Source organism: Phasianus colchicus, chromosome 2 (assembly GCF_987193195.1).
Source record: "Phasianus colchicus chromosome 2, bPhaCol1.hap1.1, whole genome shotgun sequence".
Classification (NCBI taxonomy): domain Eukaryota; kingdom Metazoa; phylum Chordata; class Aves; order Galliformes; family Phasianidae; genus Phasianus; species Phasianus colchicus.
The window spans coordinates 23049693-23072039 of NC_143437.1; the positions used below are offsets into that span (position 1 = coordinate 23049693).

Here is a 22347-nt window from a genome sequence, read left to right on the forward strand (position 1 = left end):
AAAGCTTGTGGTGAAAGAACTGAGAGTGGAGAGATGGCAATTTATCAGCTTTGGTCTGTTGTAATGGAGTATGTATACTTGTATGTTATAGGTTTCCAGTTTTCTGTTTCTCTAAAAGCTGTATTCAAAGTAGAGGAGAACTTTCCTCCATTATCAGTGAATCTGCTTATTGACATCCTGTTAGAGGCCTATACAAATAATCTTCAAAAAGGAGTAAGTGAAAAGCAAAGTATGACCAGGGGGCAAAGATCTGTCAAGAACACTTTATCTGTCTTTGTTATTGAGACATGGCCAGATGTTTGCTCATAACAAAATTCCTGAGTTGGGAATTTTGGAAGCTCTGATCAGGACAACTGTATTTAATTGCTGTTAAGAGTGCAGCCATGTCCTAGCCGCAGCCTGGGTTGGTCATCCTAAACTGCTGTTTGTGGAGATCCTAGGAGTGCAGCAGAAATGTATATGTTTTTGCTGAGATAGGGCTGTCAGTTCAGAAACACACTGAACATCTGCTTTGGCTGAGCCCTGTGGTTTGACTAGATTAAAGCTCCATATTAAAATGATCATCAGTCAATCAGAATGCTTCCTCGGTCTGAGAAACATAACATCACGCTCAGCATTGCAGTTTCCAAAGAAGCTGTTGTGTTGCAGTAAATTAATAAATAAATAAATAACAGTGAAATATTTCTCAATTGTGGTTTGTTTGGCATATACGACATCACAGACTAATGTTTAGCCTAGGATCAAACAACTTTGAGTTTGCTGTCCTAAATGATTTTAAATTTAGCTAATTGTTCCGGGCACCTCTCAGCTATTAACTCTAGTTAGCAAAATGAAATGTAATTAATGTTTGTCTAGTTTTTGGAGTGTTTCCAAGAAAGCTGCAGCGCAGAGCACAAATTTGTGTTGTTTCAATGGCGCAGAAATCATTTTCCTTTAATTTCAACCTCTGGATAACCATTAAAGATTACCAGGCTGCAGGTCTGATGAATTATAGGCATAAGAGTTGCCAGGAAAGTTCTGTTTTATTAATATGAAGAAAGCCATTATTACAAAAAGAACACTCGACCCTGCCAAACAAACCAAGATAACTCTCTTCTGTTGGCATTTGTCTGTGAGCTAGTTGTCATGTGTACATAAATAAGACTTTTCCATAGACAAGTTGATAATAATTGAATTGATGTGTCTTACATTACAATTTGTGAGGTCTCTTGCTGTAGAAAATTGAGTTACCTGAAGTAAATGCCTTATTGCATTTATTAATAAATCTAATTAGTTTGGTTTTGGTTTTGTTGAAGGAAAACAATGAAGATACAGATATTTATTTTCTTCCACTTAGTACATGCAACAACATAATTTCTGAAGTCTATTTGATTTTGTTCATCCAGAAAATATATTCAGTGTTGTGGAAACACAGAATTAGTGAAAAAAAAATCTATAAACCAGTGCATATCAAGATGATGCTTTCTTTCAGGAATGCCCATTGTATGTTGAGGAAACATCTGCAACTTGGATGTATTTTTTTGTCACTGATTTTAATAGCTAAATGTGCAAAAGTGGCTACTGCAAATATTTCAGGAGTTTTTCTGGTAAAAGTTACAGATATGAATTGAAAGGCTAGATTCAAGGGACAGATTCTGGCTTTTTGGAGCCCAAAGCACATTATATCATTGGGATTCTGTGTACTCCTCCAGCCCCCCTTACTATTCCTTTCTTTACACACTCATGGAACTGCAGTGGAAAGAAGACTTTCCCACTGGGGAAACATCAGTGATCCCTTTTTCTTTACATATAGGGAATTTCTTGGAAAGCACACAGCTATTCTCATGATCTGGGACGATAAGGACTGACATTAAAGTGTTTGTATGTTAGCCTCTTCTATCTGGAACTGTTCCTCCAGAGTCACATTTACAGGCAACACCATAGTTCTTAAATTTCTGAAAAAGAAAACTCTTCTCTGTAAGGGAAAAAAGACAGTGGAAGAACAAAACAATGAAACAACAAGATTAAATTATTCTTATTTTCTAATCCGAGATTCTTTGCTTCTGTTGATTGTTGACCATGTCTGGTTACTGATGTTTCCACACAACCCAGCTCCAATTCTCACTGCAACTTTTGCTCTCTTCCAAAGAACGAAATATTATTAGAGCAATAAGTGGCTTTTTGACAATTGCATTCTCTATTATTTAGAGCAAAATTTTACTCTATCAGGTATCTTCAAAAGTCACTGTGTGTTCATGGCATTGGAAAGCTGGGTATTTGTCTGATCAAGGGCTGTCTCTTGGTCATATGGTTAGGATTACAGTCATAATATTCAGGTTACTGACAGTGGTCTTCAGATGCATTAGGGATTGGGAATAGCTGGTGTAGACTTGCAGTAAATGCTAGTTGCCAAAAATGGCTTCATCATGAGACAAAAGCAATGAGTAAACTGCTGAAATGAAGCACAGTGCAATTGTAGGAAAAAATGATCACAGGTTTTTGCTAGTAGTTCAACTGAGAGCGTAGACATATCAGATAAAAAGAGATATGCCATATGTACAGTACTACAAAGAAATCAACAGTGCTGTCTGGGAAAAACACGTCAGCATCAAAACAGGAATTTGCCCAATAGTCGACTAGCAGTAGTAGTTCATGCACTAGAGACTACAGCTCTAAATGAAACAGATCCAGTACTTGAAAGGAACTTATAAGCCGGAGGGGGACCAGTTTTTTACATGATTTAACAGTGACAGGACAAGGAGTAATGGCATTGAACAAGAAGAGTGCGAGATTTAAGTTAGATGTTTGGGAGAAATTCTTTACTCAGAGGTGCCCCATCCCTGCAGGTGCTCAGGGCAAGGTTGGATGGGGCCCTGGGGGTGGCAGACCTGCCCATAAAAAGGAGTTGGGGCTGGGTGGGCTTTATAGTCACCTCTTCCAAACCTTCTGTGATTCTGTGGGATCCTGTATCGGAACTGTTAGGCCAAAGTCTGAACCAGTGATTGAACACCTGGGAAATGGGCATAGCCAGCCCTGGGAACACAGGTGGAAACAATTCAGCTGTGGGACCAGAAGGGGTGGAGTCAGACCCCAGCTCTCCCACACCTTATTTAGGGGCTGGCCTGGGAGGGAAGCTGTTCTCCTTGGAGATCTTCTCTCTGAAGTTTTTGGTGAGCCTTGGTCTTCAGCAGGAGGTAAGCAATTATTCTTTATTTACTAGATTGTGACCTTTACTTTTCCTAGGTAATTTAAGACTGGTTTAAAGTAGCTATATCTGCTACTGCCTTTTCCTATGGATATGCAGTATAGCTATGAGTTCTTCAGGAAATGTCAGATGCAAGGGTAAATGATTTTCAGACAAAAATGTCTGAGAGAGAACAGACTACAGAATCACAAGATGTAATGGCTAAGGTGGTGGAAAGTTGAGAGAAGGCAAATTGAGAAAAGATAGGTGGAACCCTATTAAAGCAAGCAGTTGAGTGTCGTCCAGTCTGAAGATTGCTATTGTCCATAACAATCAGGCTGAGCAGAATGGGAGAGCTCGCCTTCTGGTATCTTCTCTGTGTTGTCACACCTTGTTCAGTGTTTACTGACAACTGAAGATTTCTAGAAAGCTTGCAGTAATTACAGTGTGTTATCATCATCTGTAACTCTGATGTGTAGCTTTATCATAAAAATTCTCTTAAGCAGTTTCTTGTTTTTCCTTGAGTGTTGCTGCACATGGCATCGTTTGTGTGTGAACTTCAGTTGGTCACAGTAACACCTTATAAAGTAGTTTTAACAAGACAGAAATGCTAAAGTGAAGTTTTGATTTGGTTTCAGAGATCAACCCTTTAGGAGACTACAGTAAATTCTACCCCAGGTTGATGCCTAGTTCTCTGTGTAACTTTAGTTTTCCATGGGTAACGTTTTTTCTTTGCAATTTAATTGCTTTACAAGGAAAGACTAGGATAGTACTATATAGCAGTAGTGGCTTTGCCTAGCTTTTGGAAAATGTATGGTTTTACAGTTAAGCAACATGGATGCTCTAATGTGTCACATATTTGGGTTTGTTAAATCCATTAGCAAGCAATAAAAGCTCTGCTATTCAATCTTTCTTGTTATTTATATATTATTTTTTACCCTCAGCTTTGATTTTTCTTTCACTTTTGCCAGTTAATTTATAACCATGAAATAGAAACTGTACCACTCCTGCTTCACAGTTCAGCAGACAGGTGATTGAAAACCGCCACATTGAGCTATGGCTGCTCAGCCTCTACTGCCCATACCTGTTTCATAACTGAGCCTGGGTTTCTCCATCACACCTTAAAAGTTCCTGTGAATGAATTCCATCCGATAAGGCCTGTCTCTTTAGATGGACGTACTACAAGTTTCCTATTTTTCTCTGTTTTAAGCAATCTAAGTGCAACTGTCTTTCACAATATCCTTCTTTGACCCTATATACTAATACGCTCTCCAGCCTGATGTAATCTGTCAAAAGCTAGCAGAGTCTGGGGATCCCAACTGATTCAATAAAATAGCAGTGTATTTTTCAGGCCCAAATCTAAGTGGGTTTTCTTTAATGAAATAATAAAGAGAAGGCTGAAACTAAATAGATTGTGTACACAGTCCAAAAGTACGTGTATGAAAAACAATGCTCCGTAACTGAAAGTCTGCATAATTCCCTCTCTCTCTAGGCTCTGACTAATCCTGGACAGGATTGCACAACCTCACATATACAGTTTAATTTAATGAGCTCAGAGCATGTGTATCCTCTCTTAAAAGGCAAGAAAGGGAAAGGACCTCAGCCTGTTAGTCACTGTGGCAGTTAGGATATGTGCTAGTTGTGGCTGAGAAAGAGTAACCTGTGAAGCTTGCTTCCTGTGAACGTGCTAGCCTTTGGGATGGTAATGGGGAAAAGCACAACCTGTTGTATTAAGGGTAAACTTATTTTGAATCCTCTCTGAAATGAAGCAGGCATCTAGCAAAATTTTCTTTGTCCTGAGCAATTGCAGATGCCATTCATGTTGATGCTGAGGAGAAAAACTCAGAGAGAAATACCAGTCATGGGTATGTTACTGAATGTAAAATTTTACAAAGAAAAGGTAGAAGATTTTATCTGAATCAAATTTAATGTGTATCTGAATAAGCACATCACAAGTTTCTCTAAGCTTGAAGTAGATCCAATTTCTACACAAAGCAGAATACAGATGGAGAAATACTGTTTCATGTTTAACTCAGTTACTTTTGTCTGTGAGACAGTAGTTTATAGATGTAGTCAGTGTGTCACGGTACTCGTTTAGAAAAGGCTGTAGGCAACAAGTGAAATGAATGTTTTACAACTAAGGTTTTCTCAGTGTATGTTGGTTAAAAATTTGAGGGGTAACATTTGCATTTTTTCTTCAGTATATCTTTTACTAGAGTATCTTTTACTAGATCAAAACCATGTCTTTCATCTCAAAAGAATGCACTCATAGGAAAAACAGGGAACTCCAATTAATGAAGTGTTTGAACGCCTCCATCAGGCAAAAGAAAAACTCCCAGCAGAGTTTGAAGCGATCCAGGGAATGCCCCTAGGAGGACTTCCTTTTTTATGGAAGTGGATTCATAAAAAGCCTCCTATGTGTGTGGCTCAGAACTAGTAGGCCAAGTAGCCAAACTGTGGAGAATAATTAGGGTTCCACTGTCTGTGGAAATGGAATAAATTTGTGTGAGTCTTTAATTATGAGGGATGGTGGGGAATGTCTTTGCCTTGCTTAGAACTGCATGGAAGAGCTGAACTGGGTCTTCTAGGCATTCCTGTGAGCCATCCCGATGTTCTTCTGAGGAGATGAGGTTCATTGGGGCAAATTGCCTCACTGGACATCAGCTACAGTTCAGGAGTGCTGCTGGAGCAAGGCCTGAGGCTGAGCCCCACTGCGCTCAGCTGCAGAGAAGTGCTGGGTTTTACTGCTGAGTTTCTGCTGGCCTTGCAGAAATGTCACCTCGTGTCCCTTTCTCAGTGTGCCTAGTGGGACTCGCAGCCCAACATGTGAGGGAACCCAACTCCCCCTTGGAGCCGATTCAGGCTTTGGAGCTGTTGCTTTTCAGGTTACAGGGAGTTCAATTAGAGTTTTCTGCAGGCTGCTGACAAATTGGCAGCCGTTATCTTGATGATCTGTTTGTGAGTATCCTACTGAGAGTTTAATTTTATTTCATTTGCTTGTTGGTATTTGCTGTCCCAGGCGCAGGGCATCATATTGCACGCTGTGTGTACGACGTTATGGCTACTCATCAAGTATGTAAATAGAGATAATTTACATCTCTCAAATCTCTAGCTACGAGGACTCATTTTTAATGCTATGCATCCCTCAGTATCTGAAGCCCTTGCTTCTGTTTTCAAATCTCAAATCTTATCTAAAAGTAGTACTGGAATTGATTAACTGTAAAAATCTGTTTTTGCTTTTGAAAGCACTGTCCCTAAACACAGCAGATAAATGATTGCCAGTGGCTGATTCAGGCAACACCACAGCCTTCTTGGTCTTTATAGTTACTATTAAGAATGCTATAATTTAGTTATCAAGACTGGTAGTTTCTTCTCACAGAAAAATTTTTATTGCAAGGTTGACTTGCCTAACACCTTTCTATAAGAGTTGATTGTTCAGCTGCTGTCATTTAAAAAGACTAAATCAACCTGCCACAAAAAAAAAAAAATTCCCCCTGGTAACTTTATCCATTTGCCCTTGGTGGTGACACTGTGGATACCACCCTGGTTGCACTATATATTAGTTCCTGGAGCAGCACTTTGAAATATAGGTCTGTACAATGTTGTAATTGAAAAAAATTGAATAGCTATGCATGGTTCAGAAAAGAAAGCAAAGGTTCAGTTCTAATTGCTTTCCACAATTTAATGCCACTTTGCTGTATTTTCCAAATGGGTATATTCTGCTCTTCTAGATTTATCTATTATACTATTTGGCAGTGCTGGCTCTATATTAGTAGCATGGAGTTTAAATTTTTTTTAAAAGGACACACAGAGTTTTTTATTTTATGTTTGGGCCATGTTTTTAAAAGCCTTATCTAATCAAATGTACCAGTTTGGGTGCTCACTCCTTCCATTGAGGAGGGTGCTTAGAAGGGGTTTGTAACCTGTGTGTTGAGTTAAGGGCTGAAGTTTAATTTTATCCATTAAATTAGTCCTTCTTCTGTTATGTCTTGAAGGGAATCGAGTCTCTAAATTTTCTTTGGATGGAGGGAATGTTAAAAGCTGATGTGAAATACGTGCTTTTAAAAATGAATTTTTAAAATTTTTTTGTACTTTGTTAACAACCTTTCACATTGACTTATTTTAAATGCAGTACTCCTAGTTATTTTTCCAGTTATTAAACACTGTACACTGACTATCTATGGACAGGAGCTATTGAAATCTAAGGGGGAATAGCTCTGAACAGCAATGGTTTAAAATGGAACTTCAACTTAAAATTGCTTTTCTTTTGAAACAGTTGATGTTATTTTGATGTCACTCTTCACTTTTAGACTGTTCCTCACATAAATCCTACATACGGCTGTACTTGAGACTACTTTGTTAAAAAACAAAACAAAAAAACCTCTACAATAAAAAACTGTTTACATAAAAATCTGATATAGTTTTAATATCTATGAATACCACAGTCTAAATTACCATGGTTGTTTTCAAAGAAAACTATATCACTGCTGATTGGGATGATGATAAAAGTTAGTTTACATGTATTTCAAAAATATATATTTCAAGCCTTTTTTCAGACTAAGTAGAGGATTCTTTTGGTGGGTTTTTGCATCTGGTTGGTTTAAAGTTTCTGTGTTGTTTTTATAATGATATGGGTGAAATAAAGAGTCATGCAGGGATTTAAAGCAGGCTACACCAATAAGGTCAAATTGTTAAAAAGCTTAGGAAAAACACTTGCAACGTTTTGAAGGACTGTAGATGTATATTCATGAAGGGCATGAATATAAATACAATTATATGCTTCATGTGTGCCAAAATGTATACTAGTAAATATTACAGTGCTTTTGGGAGGCTTACTGGAAACACAATCCAAGATGAGGGAAGTGTATGGGAATAAGCATATTGTCAGACAATCATGATGTGAATTGCACAATGGAACAAAGTGAACAGCAGAGAGAAGCAGCTTCCACACTTATGGTGGGAAGAAATGATGAAGGAAAAATTGCTGACAGTTTTTTTTTTTTTTTTTAAAAAAAGAGAGATTGAAGCTATTTGGATGTTACTTGATAGAACTGCAAGATGTTGTTTATTCTTAAATGGGAGCAGGCATTAGAAAGCCTGTAGGAGATGTGGTGTTCACTCTGGAATTTCTAGATGTTGGAGTCCATTTTGTAGATAAGTCAGACTCCAGGTGGTCCTAAATATAATTCTTGAAGTATCCTTACATTCAATGTATTTGTATACCAGTGACGCTTCCTTTTCTTATTTGAGAATAAAAGAGAAAATAGTTCTGATGTGCAAACTAATTTCTGATTGTCTATTAGTACCTTGACTATAGTATGTAATGCTATTTTATGAGAGAGATTTTTCTTTTCAATCAAGGCAACCCACTGTAATTTTGGTAAGTTCTTCAAACAGTTTGGAACCTGGATCTTGGCTAATCACTGCTCGGGGCAGTCAGTGTTTTGTAGAGGGTGGTATATTGTTCACTAAATGTTGTTTCCTCGTAGATGAGGAAACACTGAATTGGAACTCAATAATAAAACTTAGAATGAAACAGTTAACTCCTACAGCTTCATTGCTACTGGTCTGTTGCAGGGACATTACTAACAATGGCTTACTTGGTATTTTAGCTATTAAGTACAAAAGAACGTATATGAAGGTCCCAGGCACAGACAGGCATTTAGATTGACTGTCCTTTTCCAAAGCAGCTCTTGTACTAAATGAACCCACTATTAAAACATGGTAGTTTTAATTAAATGTTTATGGTCTCTAATCAGGAATATGGCACTAGTCTGCTAGCCAAGGAAAACATGGTAATTCCAAATGGTGCCTGGTTATTAGTGCTGGATTGTCTGTTGGAGTGTTTGATCAAAGGCATGGAGAGTTTTATGTTGTTTTACAGTAGGGCTAGCCTAAGGTATTCAAAAGTGTGTTTTTGCAGGGGTTTATAGCAAAATTAGGTACTCTAAGTACCTAAAATCCTTTAGGATGCACAAAAGTAGTGCTCCTGTACTGGCCTAGCTCTTCCTTGTGTAGTTTGAATGCCTCACTATAGAAGTGCTTGAACTAACATAATTTATGGCATATGGAATAAGTACGTGAAATGCATTTGCCTAACAATGTCCAACTACACGTTACTCTGAAGGTATACCTGGGTCATCTATCTCACCAGATAGGCTAACTCTTTCTTTTATATTACTGCCTATCTCTAGAAGGTGATGGAGCTGTTTATGCTGAAGTCCCCATATTACTTGCTCATCTAATACCAGAGTCCTTGCTTTGGCTGAAATCACTGACGGCTGCTGTTGAGTATAGGGGGATGAGGATGAAGTCCTACACGATGCATATGAAAAAGATAGTAGTTGTAGACTTCTGAGCTTTAAAGGAATGCAATTGCCATGAGTATGGGTTGTTATTTCTACAATAAAAATCCAAAACAAACAAAAATGATGCAGAAAATGGTGGTGCTGGTGAAGGGGGATTGAATTACCCAGAAAGCACGTAGCATGCTTTTCATTGATTAGATTGTACTGTTTGAAATTCCTCAGTATTTTTCATTTTCTAGACTAATTACCACATTATGTATTTAATAGGTCTCTTTATTCTAACTCATTTTCTTTCAGGTCCAGACTTAATTTTTCATTGTGTTCTGATTGTCCACAATGATATCCTGTCATCATGCATTTTACCTGTCTCTACAGATGGTTACTTGACAGAAAGTTTCCATTGACTCCAGAGAATGGATGTCATAAATAGCCTTTATGGTTCTTACATGGACTACTTGCAAAATGGAATTGATTTAAAGGTCAAAAACCATTTCTATTTCAGTGTCTGAACTGCCCCATCAAAGTGGTATTTTGACAAGTGTGTGCAAATCTTTTCAAGGGACTGGTCTGCATTTTAAAAGACTTGTTACATTGGGTTTTTGATGGTTCCCAAAGAGACATTTCAATTTATGGGTGCAAACAAGCTCCCTCCTCTTATGCTAGTGTCAGTAGTAACTGTAAGAGTAATGAGGTTTCTGTCATTTGAGTTACAGTAAAGATTGAGATCCATAGTATTTAAGCTGTATTCGGAATTCTGGCTTGATGTTGTTCAAAATAGCAGTTCTGAAACCAATAGCATTACTGGTATAATCAGCAAAGGGGTGAATAAGTACACAATGTGCAAGTAACTGGAGCATACCTGGATCTTAAAACATCAGCATGACTGATCAGGACCTGCAAAGCATAAATAATTCCAGGCATTTCTTACATGTTGTAGGTGAAGTAGGTGACATGGAAGATGTAGCAGCTGTATGTCCTGTCTGTCTCAGAAAGTCATAGAATGATGTCTCAAAGGTAATGATGCTTATTTACAAGGATAGCATGGCCAGGGTTTGGAAGAAAACATGAGCATACTCAGCAGCTTTTGCAATCCTGCTGTTTGGCCACTCTATTTATGAAGGTAAATCTGCCACTCACCGTTTAAAATACATATCCCACAGATAATTATTAGCTACTGCATGTTCATTGTCTGCATTAAATCCCAATGAAGACAACTTGATTGCATCTTCTATTGCCATCTAGATAAGACCTATATTGGGTCTCCTCTCTGTGACTTTTCTAACAGTGAAATCATACTTAGTAGTATTTTACTCTTTACACATCAGCTTTTTCTGTGAAGAAGGCAAAGGCTCAGTGTGAATAACCTCTGTGTCCCCATTCACTGGAGAGTAGAGAGAGATAATTTATGTCTGTCTACAGCATCATTAGTGAACTGAGCAGTTGAATTAAACATCGGGGACTTGAATAGAGAATTGTTTCTACCTTCCCTATGTACATTCTTAAAAACAGAGTTTCTTTTGGAATGCAGTAGGTCAATTTAACTCATTTTTTTAATTTAGTTAGGCAACTTCTTGGCAAAATGTCTTCAAGTGAGACCTGTCTCATTAACAGATTATTCGCATTCTTCTGTGAAGTCCAGATGTGGTTTGTGTGGATTTAGGAATGGGCTTTGTGTGAATTTGAGGGATGTTTCTATCAAATTCTTGTCACGATGTCAAAGAATGGCTGGGGACAGCTGGGACATCTGGAGGCTGTCTGATCCAACCCCGGCTCAAGCAGGTGCACCAGTTTCATGCAGTTTGCTCAGGCTCGTGTCCAGGTGGCTTTTGAAGATCTCCAAGGTGGAGACCCCACAGCTTCTGGGCAGCCTGTGCTAGTGCTTTGTACCCTCACAGCACAGAAGTGCTTCCTGATGGTTGGAGGGAACCTTCTGTGTTCCAGTTTGTGCCCATTGCCTCTTGGGCTGGCACTGAGCACCACTGGAAGGAGCCTGGATCTATTCTCTTTATAGACACTGATGTGATTCCCCTGAGTTTTCCATTCTCCAGGCTGATAAGCAGTCTCAACACCAAATTCTGTCACCACTGGAGAAAGAGCTATTTCAATTTCTTTTAGTTTTTCCTGACAACTTGAGGAGCTGTACACATAAGCTTTCCCGAGTCTTTTTGGTCTGCTCTTATACCTCTGTACAACAGTACTGCTCTTAGCCGATGGCCTAGAAACTTCTTATCTTCTGCCCATCCATTCTCACAAAAGATTCAGAGCTGGACTGAGAGATGGACAGCATGTTTTTGTGTGTCTTTATATATCTTAAGGTGCCAGCCCTAATCATCTTGTAACTCTGTTCAGTGTTCCTACTTCAAATTTAAACCTACTCCGTTGTAATTACAGTGGGATAGAGAAATATGTGAGCAAGTAAACAGGCAAAGCATTATAATTTATGTGCTGAAGCATGGCTGTCATCCCTCCAATTCACCTGCTCTAACACCTCTGGTCGTTCTCAGCTATCACATATGGCTCTTGCTGCTTTGCCAGCAGTGTTGGTCTCCCCTCATAATGTTCCTGTTCTGTTGCTGTTTTGGCAGGCTCCTAGCATTTTCCTGAAGAAAGAACACATACATGGGAGGAGGAACAATGAACTGAAGAGTTTAAGCTACTTAAAAATAAGTTCACTGCTGCCTCCCCCACCATTCATTGCTGTGAGTAAAGCTTCAGTGCTAACGTGTACAACAATTGCAGCACAAGGCTGTCAGTTCTCATTATTGAGAAACTGAGCAAGTGGATTGCATTACTTCTTCAAACAGTCTTCTGAAATCAGGCTGTCGAGCAGAACAGGGCAGTAGTGCAGCCACAGACTTTCACATGGTTTGAATTGAAGCAGTTGTCTTGTCTTCCCTATACTCTCCCAGCAGCACCAAGCATTGCTGGAGTTGATGCACCAGGGAGGTAATGAGCTGGAATGCAGAGTAATCAGGTTTCATCATTATCTGTGAAAGTGTAGGACTGAATACAAGTTTGAAGTGAAATATTCAGTTAAGAATATGCCTCACAAGAAGTAAGATATAAAGAAGATTATAGCGTGCACTGGAAATTGTTGCTTTTGATTGAAGCCTTGTCAGCTGTAAGAGTGCAGTGGATACAGAAATCCACTGCTTGGGTTGTAGTCCTTACTTACATATGAAAGTGTAATGGGAGGTGCTGCTGTCTCTCTGCATGTGAGAGAGGCCTTGCAGGGGTATCTAGATACTCTGGAGAATTGGACAGTCAACAACAGCATTAAGTGCAACATAATGTGAAAATGCTGGGTACTGCACCTGGGACAGAGTAGTATCTTCAGTAATGTGCCTTAACTTTTGATTAGCCCTGCCTGACATTGACAGGCAGTTGGACTTCGTGGTCTTTGAAGACCCTTTCCATCTGAACTATTCTGTTCTATTTCTTTATTTACACTGTTCACATAACCCAGATTTTTTTTTGTGTTAAGCTGTAATCGCAATTCCAAAAATATGGTATACGTGACCCAAAGACAAAGCTGTTTATCACTAGTTCTTATGATGCGTGGACATTTTTTGTGAGACTACTATGGTCAGTGGCACTGATCTCTCTGCTGTTTTCTCTTGGTCTTTTGCTTAGGGGTTGCGCACAGCCTGAAACGTTTCAAAAGGAAGTTTAACACTATGATTTATATTTGATCTAGAATTTGTCATCAAAATAAATGAGAAGAAAAAACTGTGTGTAAAACATCATGTTACTGTTAATGCTAGCTTCCTATTTCCATCAGCTTCTTCTTTCTCAGTTTGGAGAGAGAGAGCAGTATCTTTTCCAGTGGTAGTGGCAAGAGGTACTGGTTATAGAATTTGACCGTGCATGAGTTTAGAAAAACTCAGATACTTTTATGTAGAAATTGTTCTTGCTTTAAGTGAAGATAAGAAGAAAGCTGAGAATGGAATAAGAAATCATTCTGTTGTTCTAAAATTACAAGGACTTCTTTATTAAGCCGTGATAAAAACAAACACCCCCCTCCTCCCCAAAAAAGCTTCAGTCAATGAAGAAATCCCCCTTCATCATAGAGAAATTAATCTTGTGATGCGCGATGCTCTAGTTTCTTTCCATAATGATTCACTTTTGTACGTATCTACTCGTGTCTGGGAGGTTATGGTATGGAATACAGTTCAACATTCATTACTGAAGTCCAGAACTTGTTTCTTCGTGTGCTGCCTCCTCTGAATTGTTACTTTCAATCAATAATGCTGTGAGCAAATTGCTTCAAGCACCTTCCTTCTTCAAAAAGATACACGTTTTTATTTTGACAAACTAGAACCAGAGTAGTTTAATCTGATCCATGTATTTATTCATTTTCAGCAAGTCAGATTGTAACAGCAATGACAAAATAAACATCTAGAATTAGTAGAGAGGCACTTCAGTGAAAGTGAAGGAGAATCAGAAGGCTGGGAAATTGATTTTATATATCCATTATGGTACACATGTGCTTTTCTTGAATTTTAGTTTATTTTTAAATATAAAAATACTGAGGGGAATAAGGGTAACTTTTCCTTTCGTCTATCTTCTAATTTACTGCTATGCAATTTACAGCAGATAGGCAGTGCCACTATAGGCACTAGAGACAACAACTTGAAATGGATAATAAAAATTCTCAATTTATTAGATTTGTTCTTCTGTGATTAAAAACATATCTTAACAGCAGACATCTGTTGGACAACTTACGTGGTTCCTTATTGTCTTGGTATGTGAGAAAATACTGCAGGCTGTATTACTCAGCCTTGTTAGACACTGGTACTTTGTGGATGCACAGGAAATTAAGCATATGCTCTCTGGTGGAGTTGTAATAACGTGGAAGTTTGGTGTAATCTGTTGAAATGAAAGAGTGCTGTTCCTTGTGCTGTACCCTATGGAAAGGAAAAGGAGGGATGATAGAATCCCTCTTTCCTTCCCTGATTTCATGCAATGTATCTGATTGGCTGTGAATCAAGTTTGACAGAAAAAATGTGTGTGTGATAAGCAGCATGTTAACATCAAAATAATTTTGCAACTACTCCTTTGAAGCCTTGTACTATGGCTGTTTCATAAAAAGCAGCATAACGGAGCAGAGCACTGCATTCCCTGTTTTTCACAAAAGAAGTTGGATTATTTTTTTTCTTCAGTGATCATTCTTCCTTTGGGCTTGCTCAAATGGGGTGTCTCTTTCCTTAATATGAGTAGGTTTCTTCTCACGAGCACAGCTGACTGCATTTTTCAAGGGTGATTGCTTTGAAGTCAAAATAGCACTATGGGCTGCCAACATGCAGTGTAATCAAGAGTATGCTTTCAAAGCAAGAGAGACCTTAGTTGTTATATCAAGGTGTTTCAGAGATATCCAGGACCTGTTCTGTGTTTTGCAAGTAAATATGCAGCAATACTCTCAAAAAAGCCACTAAGGACATAGTATTTATTTACTTACATATGGTTCACTGCAAGTTTCTGTTCAACAAAGATGTCATTGCAGGTAAAAAGCTTTACGGGCCAGGGTTTTTTAAATGTTGAACCTCATCTGAATAAAAGTATGCTGAAACTTATGATAGAGAACGTTTAAATCTTCATGTTTCAGAACGCAAAAAGGCCTCTCTGGAGGTTTAGGATGGAACTTATCCTGAATCTAAATAATTATGACTTCCTGCTAAAAAATTGTGATATTTTCCATCAAATTCAGGTCAAGGATTGACTATGTAGTAGCAGTGGGCCACCATTTTAATATGTTGTGGTAATTGCTGTGGAATGGTATCTCTCTACACTTCCACGAGAATGTAAAACTACCATAATCTTGCTGACAAACTATTAGCAGCAGTAAGTGCAGAGTCCTTTTTTATAGTGAGCACCAAATTAGCGAAGAGTTAGAATTCAGTAATGGGGATCTGTGCTGCTCCAAGATGTGGAAAATTACTGAGATAAGCCTCTGGATCTCAGGTCTTGCATCAAGTTAATGTGGTCATCAGCCAGGAAACATCAAGGTGAGAGTACTTTCTGGGCAGTTATCAGTCTGCCTCTTCATGACTGCTGATCATTGCTGCGGAAATGTTCATCAGAACTAAGATAAGTGGTGGCTTCTCCATTCTTGCCATCTTCAAGTTCACACTGGAAATGTCTGGGATATGTGTTGTTAAATCAGAGTGCAATGGATTCAATACCAGAACAACCAGGGTAATTCTGTGCAGTGTGGTATATATTCATTAGAAAGAATCAAAGTCAAACTAGACAACTTCTTTTTTTCTTGCTGTTTGAGAGTAGAGATGGCAAAAGACTAAAGTAATATCCTGCCTGGTGGGTTTTGTCTGGCTCCAAAGAGTTAATTTTCTATATGCATTTCAGCTGGATTCTCTCTGTTAGCTATATCTGAACTGAGTGATAAAGAAATTCCTTGGAGCTAAGCTGTGAGTGTAACGTGAAGAAAAATCAACACATGCTATGAGAAATCAGGATGTCTTTTAAAATTGTTTACCTTTTGTATGTTGTATGACTGAGGATTTTCCTTCCTGGGACAATGTGAGGGATATTGGTGGCATATACAAAAGATTCAGTGAGGAGAAAATAAGGATGGCTGAGAAATTCTTCCTCTGTGAAGTGATGAAGGCAACCAATACCTAGCAAGCATGGGGAGATGTTTTTAGCTGATAGAAGCTGGAAGTGCCTTTGGGCTATATTATGCTAAATTGTATGAATTGAAAGTTGCTTATTTTTGCTGAGAATTGGAGCTCTTCCTTTTCCAAAACCTTCTAAATAGGTGATAGGTAACTATCCTGCAACTTCTGTAAACTGTGGAAGTATTTTCTCCCACAAGATTTTTTTTCCTGTTCTTTTTTTTTTAGTTTTTTCCTGGGGTCTGATTAAGCAGGTGAAGTACTCTGTATGTATTATAAATAGTATATTTTTCCTAAAAAGTGGATCTTTGGTACCTGTTGTCAGAATTATTAACCTTTTTTTTTTCTTAAACATACAGCCAGAGCAGCTTTTTCTGGCTACTTTCTTACAAATAAATATTCCAGACTAAGTGGATCAAAATAAAACCACAATCTGCAGTTACTTCTTCCAAGAAATACCAGATTGGGATAGTCAGTTGTGCTCTCCTGGGTTTTCTGTCTCTCTTCTGATTAGACGCTCTCCAACATTTAACCAAGAAGTCTAGGAAAAGCTTACACTTGTTTTTGGACCTTGCTCAAATCTGACTGTGTTCTGATAAGGAAGATTTAAAACAGCAGGTATGTGTGTGAATTGCACATTTTCAAGCAAAGTTGCAGGGCAGATGTAACAGTTACACAGCACGGAGCCCATGCTTTCTTATGCAGGAGATCCCTAAGTCTCTTCTTTTGATCTAAGGAATTCGAAAGGCATCAGGTAGCAAATATTTGGTAAAACCGGGAATTGTTTCCACTTTGATCTGCCATGAAAATACTTATTCTGTCTTTACTGGTTGACTGAGTGGTTTTATTTTTTTTAGGAGGGGTGCTCAAAATGGGGAAGCATAGACTCTCATTCTGAAGTTGGTTGTCTCAGTATGTTAATTTTCGTTATGGAACTAGAAAGCTCTACCTCATTTTGGTTCTGTTTTTTTTTTATCTCCCTGAAGTGGGGAACACCCTCCCCACACATTTTGCTGTGTCTTCTGACCGTTAATAATACTGCTGACTTCTTTGCCTTGCAGTGAACCAGTACCAAGAGGAGATTGCCACATCAGATTAAGGGAGTTTGTTTCATTTCCAGGCAACTCTATTTAATATACATCTGCTATGTAATACATGCAAAAAACCAAAATGATTTTCAGTTGCGTTAGTCTTTATTGGATCTGACCTCTGGTCCAGGAGGTGAAGGGAGAGTGGAAAATGAAAGCTGATTTGGTATTAGCCCACTATTCATATTAGAAAAAGTAAATGCTTTTGCGGTTTTCCTTACAGAGGTGTCTTTATTCATTTGACATGCCTTTAATAACTAATTCTAGTTGTCTGGTTGCCAAGATGGATTTCCTACAGGCAGACTTAAAAGTGATTTTGTCCTCTTTGAATGTATGGCTTCAAATGATCCCAGAACAGCAAACATTAAACTTCCCCCTAGACCTTGAGCTTTTCTGAAGCACTGTAATAATATAGAAGGATAATAATATTAGAAAAAATAAATAAATGAATTAAGCATGCATCATATGATATAAGCAGGACAATAAAACTCCTTGTTTTTCTCCGCTAGTTGATATCTCCTTTCTAATGTTGGACACATGCTGTGGATTTCTCACTATAGCCATCTTATGGATTTTGATATCATCCATCTTATGGATTTTGATATCATCCATCTTATGGATTTTGATATCATCCATCTTATGGATTTTGATATCATCCATCTTATGGATTTTGATATCATCCATCTTATGGATTTTGATATCATCCATCTTATGGATTTTGATATCCTCATTCAGAGACTCCTGGGGATGAGAATGTTTTGTACGTTTCATCTGAAAGCAGTCAGAAGACCCCCAGACCTTTTCACAAATGTCTTTGTCCACATGTTTTTCTCCCATTATTAGTTTTAAATATGTATCAGATATGTGCTAGCTTGCACAGTACAAATCTGCTTAAGAACTGTCATTTTAAAAGCAGAGCAGTTGTTTTGAAATATAATTAAATATTTTGAAAAGTTTCAAATAAATATTGTATTATTCTTTAAAGAACTCTGATTTCATGCCATACATGTAATATCCATTTAATTTGCTACCAAATTGCTGTATTGGAATGTTTTTTGTTGATAAGGGTCTATCCAACATTACATCACTTACTGCATCATGTGTGACACACGTGTCTATGCTTAACCTTTACAGCTAGGATATTTGAGCCTGCCTTAATCAAATGTTATGCTACTAAATGGGTGTTATTCTTTAAAGCTTCCTTGCTGAGGAAACAGATCTGAGTTTTCTTATGTCCACCTGCTGGACCTTGCTATCAAATTTAATAGAATCATAATTTATGACAAATTGGCACATGCTGGAGACTGAAACTTAAATTTGCTTGCCTCTGTTCCTTTAACTCTTTTTTATCTTGCAAACATCCCAATGCTCTTGTTACTAAACAGGTATTTACTGAAAGATGCATGATGATGTTCAAGAAATGTGTAGATGTAGTCACTTAGTGAGCACGGTGGTGATGGGTTGATGATCAGACATGATATTAGAGGTCTTTTCCAACCATAATGTTTCCATGATTCTGTGTCTATATTCTTGGGAAACCAGCAGCTCCTTGTAGGAGACAGAGTGGAGAGATGCTGAAGTTGTTCAAATGCTAAGAAGTCTTTTGTCCCTTGCAGAGGTTTCTGGCTATCCCTATGTTGCCTCTTCGCAGCTGTTAAGACTGGCATCTACTTCAAGCAGCCCTTTCAATGCTGCTGTGTACAAAGTCATTGGGGTTGAATTTCACACCTCTCAGGGTAACTGAGAGGAGGATTTGCCCAGTTACTAAAGAACATGAGGCTGATAGAAGAGCCCATGCAAAAAATGTTGCTTTCAGCTCTGACAAGGTAAAATGTAGCTAAAAGTAATGGTCCCACAAGGGCCCTTCTTCATGGATCTACTGATTAAACTGACAAATATTTTTCCATATATACCAGACAGCATTTTATACCATCTTTTGGGAAACTTAGGATTTCTTTAGTGAATGTGATATTGGTACCATGGGAAGAGTCTTGTGACTGCCCTTCAGAACAGAAGGAAATCATACCCTGGGTAAAGAAAAGCTCTCCTTCCTCTGTGTCCCTAGGTCAGCTGTGCAAATGTATAAAAAATATAGCAAAAACTATCCCAAAAAGCTTTACGTTTCTATCAAGTTTCTTCTAGCATTCTCAGTACAGTTCTAAAGCTCTAATGAACTGAAAATTCAAGTCTAGAACTTGAGTGTGGAGGTAGCACTGTGCTGGAAGGGCACCAAAAAAGCCCCTTGATGAGCTACTGATGTAGAGTGACATGGTGCAGAGCTTAACGAAAGCATGATCTCCTCTGCTGGGGAAGAATGGGGCATCTGACATCATTCTCATTTCACTTTCTTCAAAAAGGCTTTTTAAAAGTTATGTACTTAGGTATATTGTGGAGTTTCAGCTTAAGGTTTAGCCCTGTTAGTGAAATCAGCAGTGTTGTCTTATGCAGTTTCTTAAAGCAAATGTCCAAGGCCCTTTCCCAAGGATTCCCACACTTAGAATTGCTTCTGCTCTGTCCTAATTAACATACAGACATCAGGAAAGCCAGTTCAACTCCACTGTGAAATAAATGGAGACAGCAACTTACTTGTCTGGATCCTAGAAAAATCCTAGTGTCAAAGATAGTAAGTAGTTATCTATCCTAAACTGTTCTCCCAGTAAACAAGGAAGGCAGTGCATAGAAAAATTATCAAGTTAGTCAAACTTGATTAAATAGATGCAGATTTTAAACAGTTTTGTAATAACACATCTTTTGCCAGCTACTGTGTTTGTAAACACTGAATGTTAATTGAGAATACTGCTACCTGTGAGCCCGCATGAAGTTAGAGGAATTATTGGAGGGTGGGGTGTGGGGGCTCAGCTGGTTTATTGCTTGACTAATCAAAGTGTTTCAGTGCCATTAATTACACTCAGTGGCTAAGCCTGTGTGTAAGTTAAAGACTTAAAAATGAGCTGATTTGAAGCTCTTTTCTATTTCATTTTGTAGGTAGTGTAAGTGATTTTGTGTCATGAGAAAATGTATACAACACTGATAAATCCATAAAGTATTTGACCTTTAATCAATCCTAATATTTTCAATCCACAGAGCCTTCTTAAATGGCTGTAACCTTGGCCCTTTCACTCCCATTCATCACAATTACTGTTAGAGCTGTCTGATGCAATGCATAAAGCATTGCATGTTGACATCCAATATTTTATCATTAATAATAAAAAAAAAATTGTTAGAAACATTCCAAGTACTTTTGCTGTTCTGATATTTTCCAGTGCAGTGCCCAGGAGAAGAAAAGGGACAGTTTTGATTTATGTCAGTGCTGGCAGATATTGTTAGTTGATGTTTACTGTTGGCAGAATGTAGGCATACATGATTATCTAAACAACTTGATGCTTTGTTAATTTTCAGTGATTGTTAACCCTTTCATAATGAGAATAGTGTTTGTAAAATATTAAGGTAGTGTAGGGTTTACATTTTATACAAGAATTTTAGGGTCCCTCCAAATATTAATAGGCATTAATTGAGAGCTTCTGGCCAAGCCAAGCAGACCTTGCTTGTGCTGGAATACATGAGTTAGGGCTAGCAGGATGGTTACAACAGATCTACTGTTTTCTTCCATCTCCCAAGGCTTTTATTATTGTCTTGATCAAGGAACGCTACTGCGATGGATAGAAGTGTTAATGAAATTTAGCTGTGGAGGGGCTGTTTTCCATAGATGACTACATGATCTGATTCCAGCAGGGAATGCTGGACTGCTTGTGGAGAAACTTGTAGTTCTGCTGCGCATGTGGGCATTTCTTTTACCTTTCTCAGGCTTTTTACTCTCTGTGTGCTTTGTCAGTGGAAATTTCAACATTTTTTTCTTGGACAGTCTCCTTACATACATTCTTTTGACAAGTATAAAGAATAACACATTTGGATTGAGATAAGTATGATAATATTTCTGAAATTCTCTCTTGTGTAACATAAGCTTTCACATTCACCTATGATTCATAACACCCTTGAGGCTGTAGGTGCTGCCCAGGTTTTTTTTCCTGAAAGAGAACTTCCATTGTCTTTGCATTCTGAATGAAATATGACCTGTCCTATATGAAAATAATACTCAGATATGATATCTCACTGCTATTTGTCCTGTTTGAGGCCTACAACAAGCTCCCCACATCTCTCTCATACAGTATATATATCTTTAATTAAAGAGTATTATATATATATTTATTTGTGTAACTTTATATATTTCAGAATAAGAAAGTATCATGACTACTTCAACAAAGAAAGGTCAGAAGTGCAAAGCAATGGCAATATTAATGGTTTTGTACATGTGAGCTCCATCTAAGCTGGAAGGGTTTTATGTTCTCTTTCTCCATCTTGTAGATTTTTCTTAGCACAGTTTTTATAGGTCCTAACAATTTATTAGCAGGAATTATACTTTTACAGAAATCATGAAAAAATGACATGGAAAAATGATCTAAGTCCTCTCTCCCCTCCAGTGATAGTTCTCTGTTGTTTTTATAGCCATTTTGCCAAGCCAAACAAAAATGATTAAAACTGAGCAGTGATGTGTAAGAATTAGCATGATATGTCTCTAGAATACTGGATGGAAGAATGAACATGATTTCATTTTTACGGCAGTTACCCTATAGACTCTCTGTCTGTGCTGTTTGTGTTGGTGGAAATTTCACAGGAATGTCATGGAAAGATTTGCAGACTTTCTGGCCAGATTGATCACTAGTTGCTCTGGCATCCTACCTCTGTTGACAGGGTAGATATTAACTGCAATATAAAATCTCAGCCCTGTTCCGCAGTGCTCAGTGATGACATCATTTGAGTGCAGGAAATATACATTGTGATTGTGTGAGGGCACCCACAGATTAGAGTGCCAGACCTCCAGTTTTCCATAAAGATTCTGAGAGATCATTGTATGTGTAGCAACAGACAAATTTTGATCATTCTACTTTCTTGAATGAATCTAGAGAATGGTAATGGAGCTAATAGCCTTTTTTTGAGAAATAAGAACTGTAGGAGCTACTCAGTTCTGTTGAATACTGAGTATCCTTAACTCCCAGGAGAAAACTGCTGATCATCAGAACTCATGTTTTCAACCATTCTTGCAGTAGACTTGAACTTCAAGAGTCCCAAAGAACAACCATACCTGTTGTTCATGCACT

At 38.1% G+C, this 22347-nt stretch overlaps 1 long non-coding RNA gene across 1 annotated transcript in view; it reads left to right on the top strand.

The window, feature by feature from the left end:
* The first annotated feature begins 3103 nt into the window (after positions 1 to 3103).
* LOC149918892 (uncharacterized) overlaps positions 3104 to 22347 on the top strand; it is a 131047-nt gene continuing 111803 nt past the window's right edge. Inside the window, exon 1 of the long non-coding RNA XR_016464634.1 lies at positions 3104 to 3173. This is a non-coding gene — a long non-coding RNA (uncharacterized LOC149918892). The remainder of the gene's footprint in view (positions 3174 to 22347) is intronic.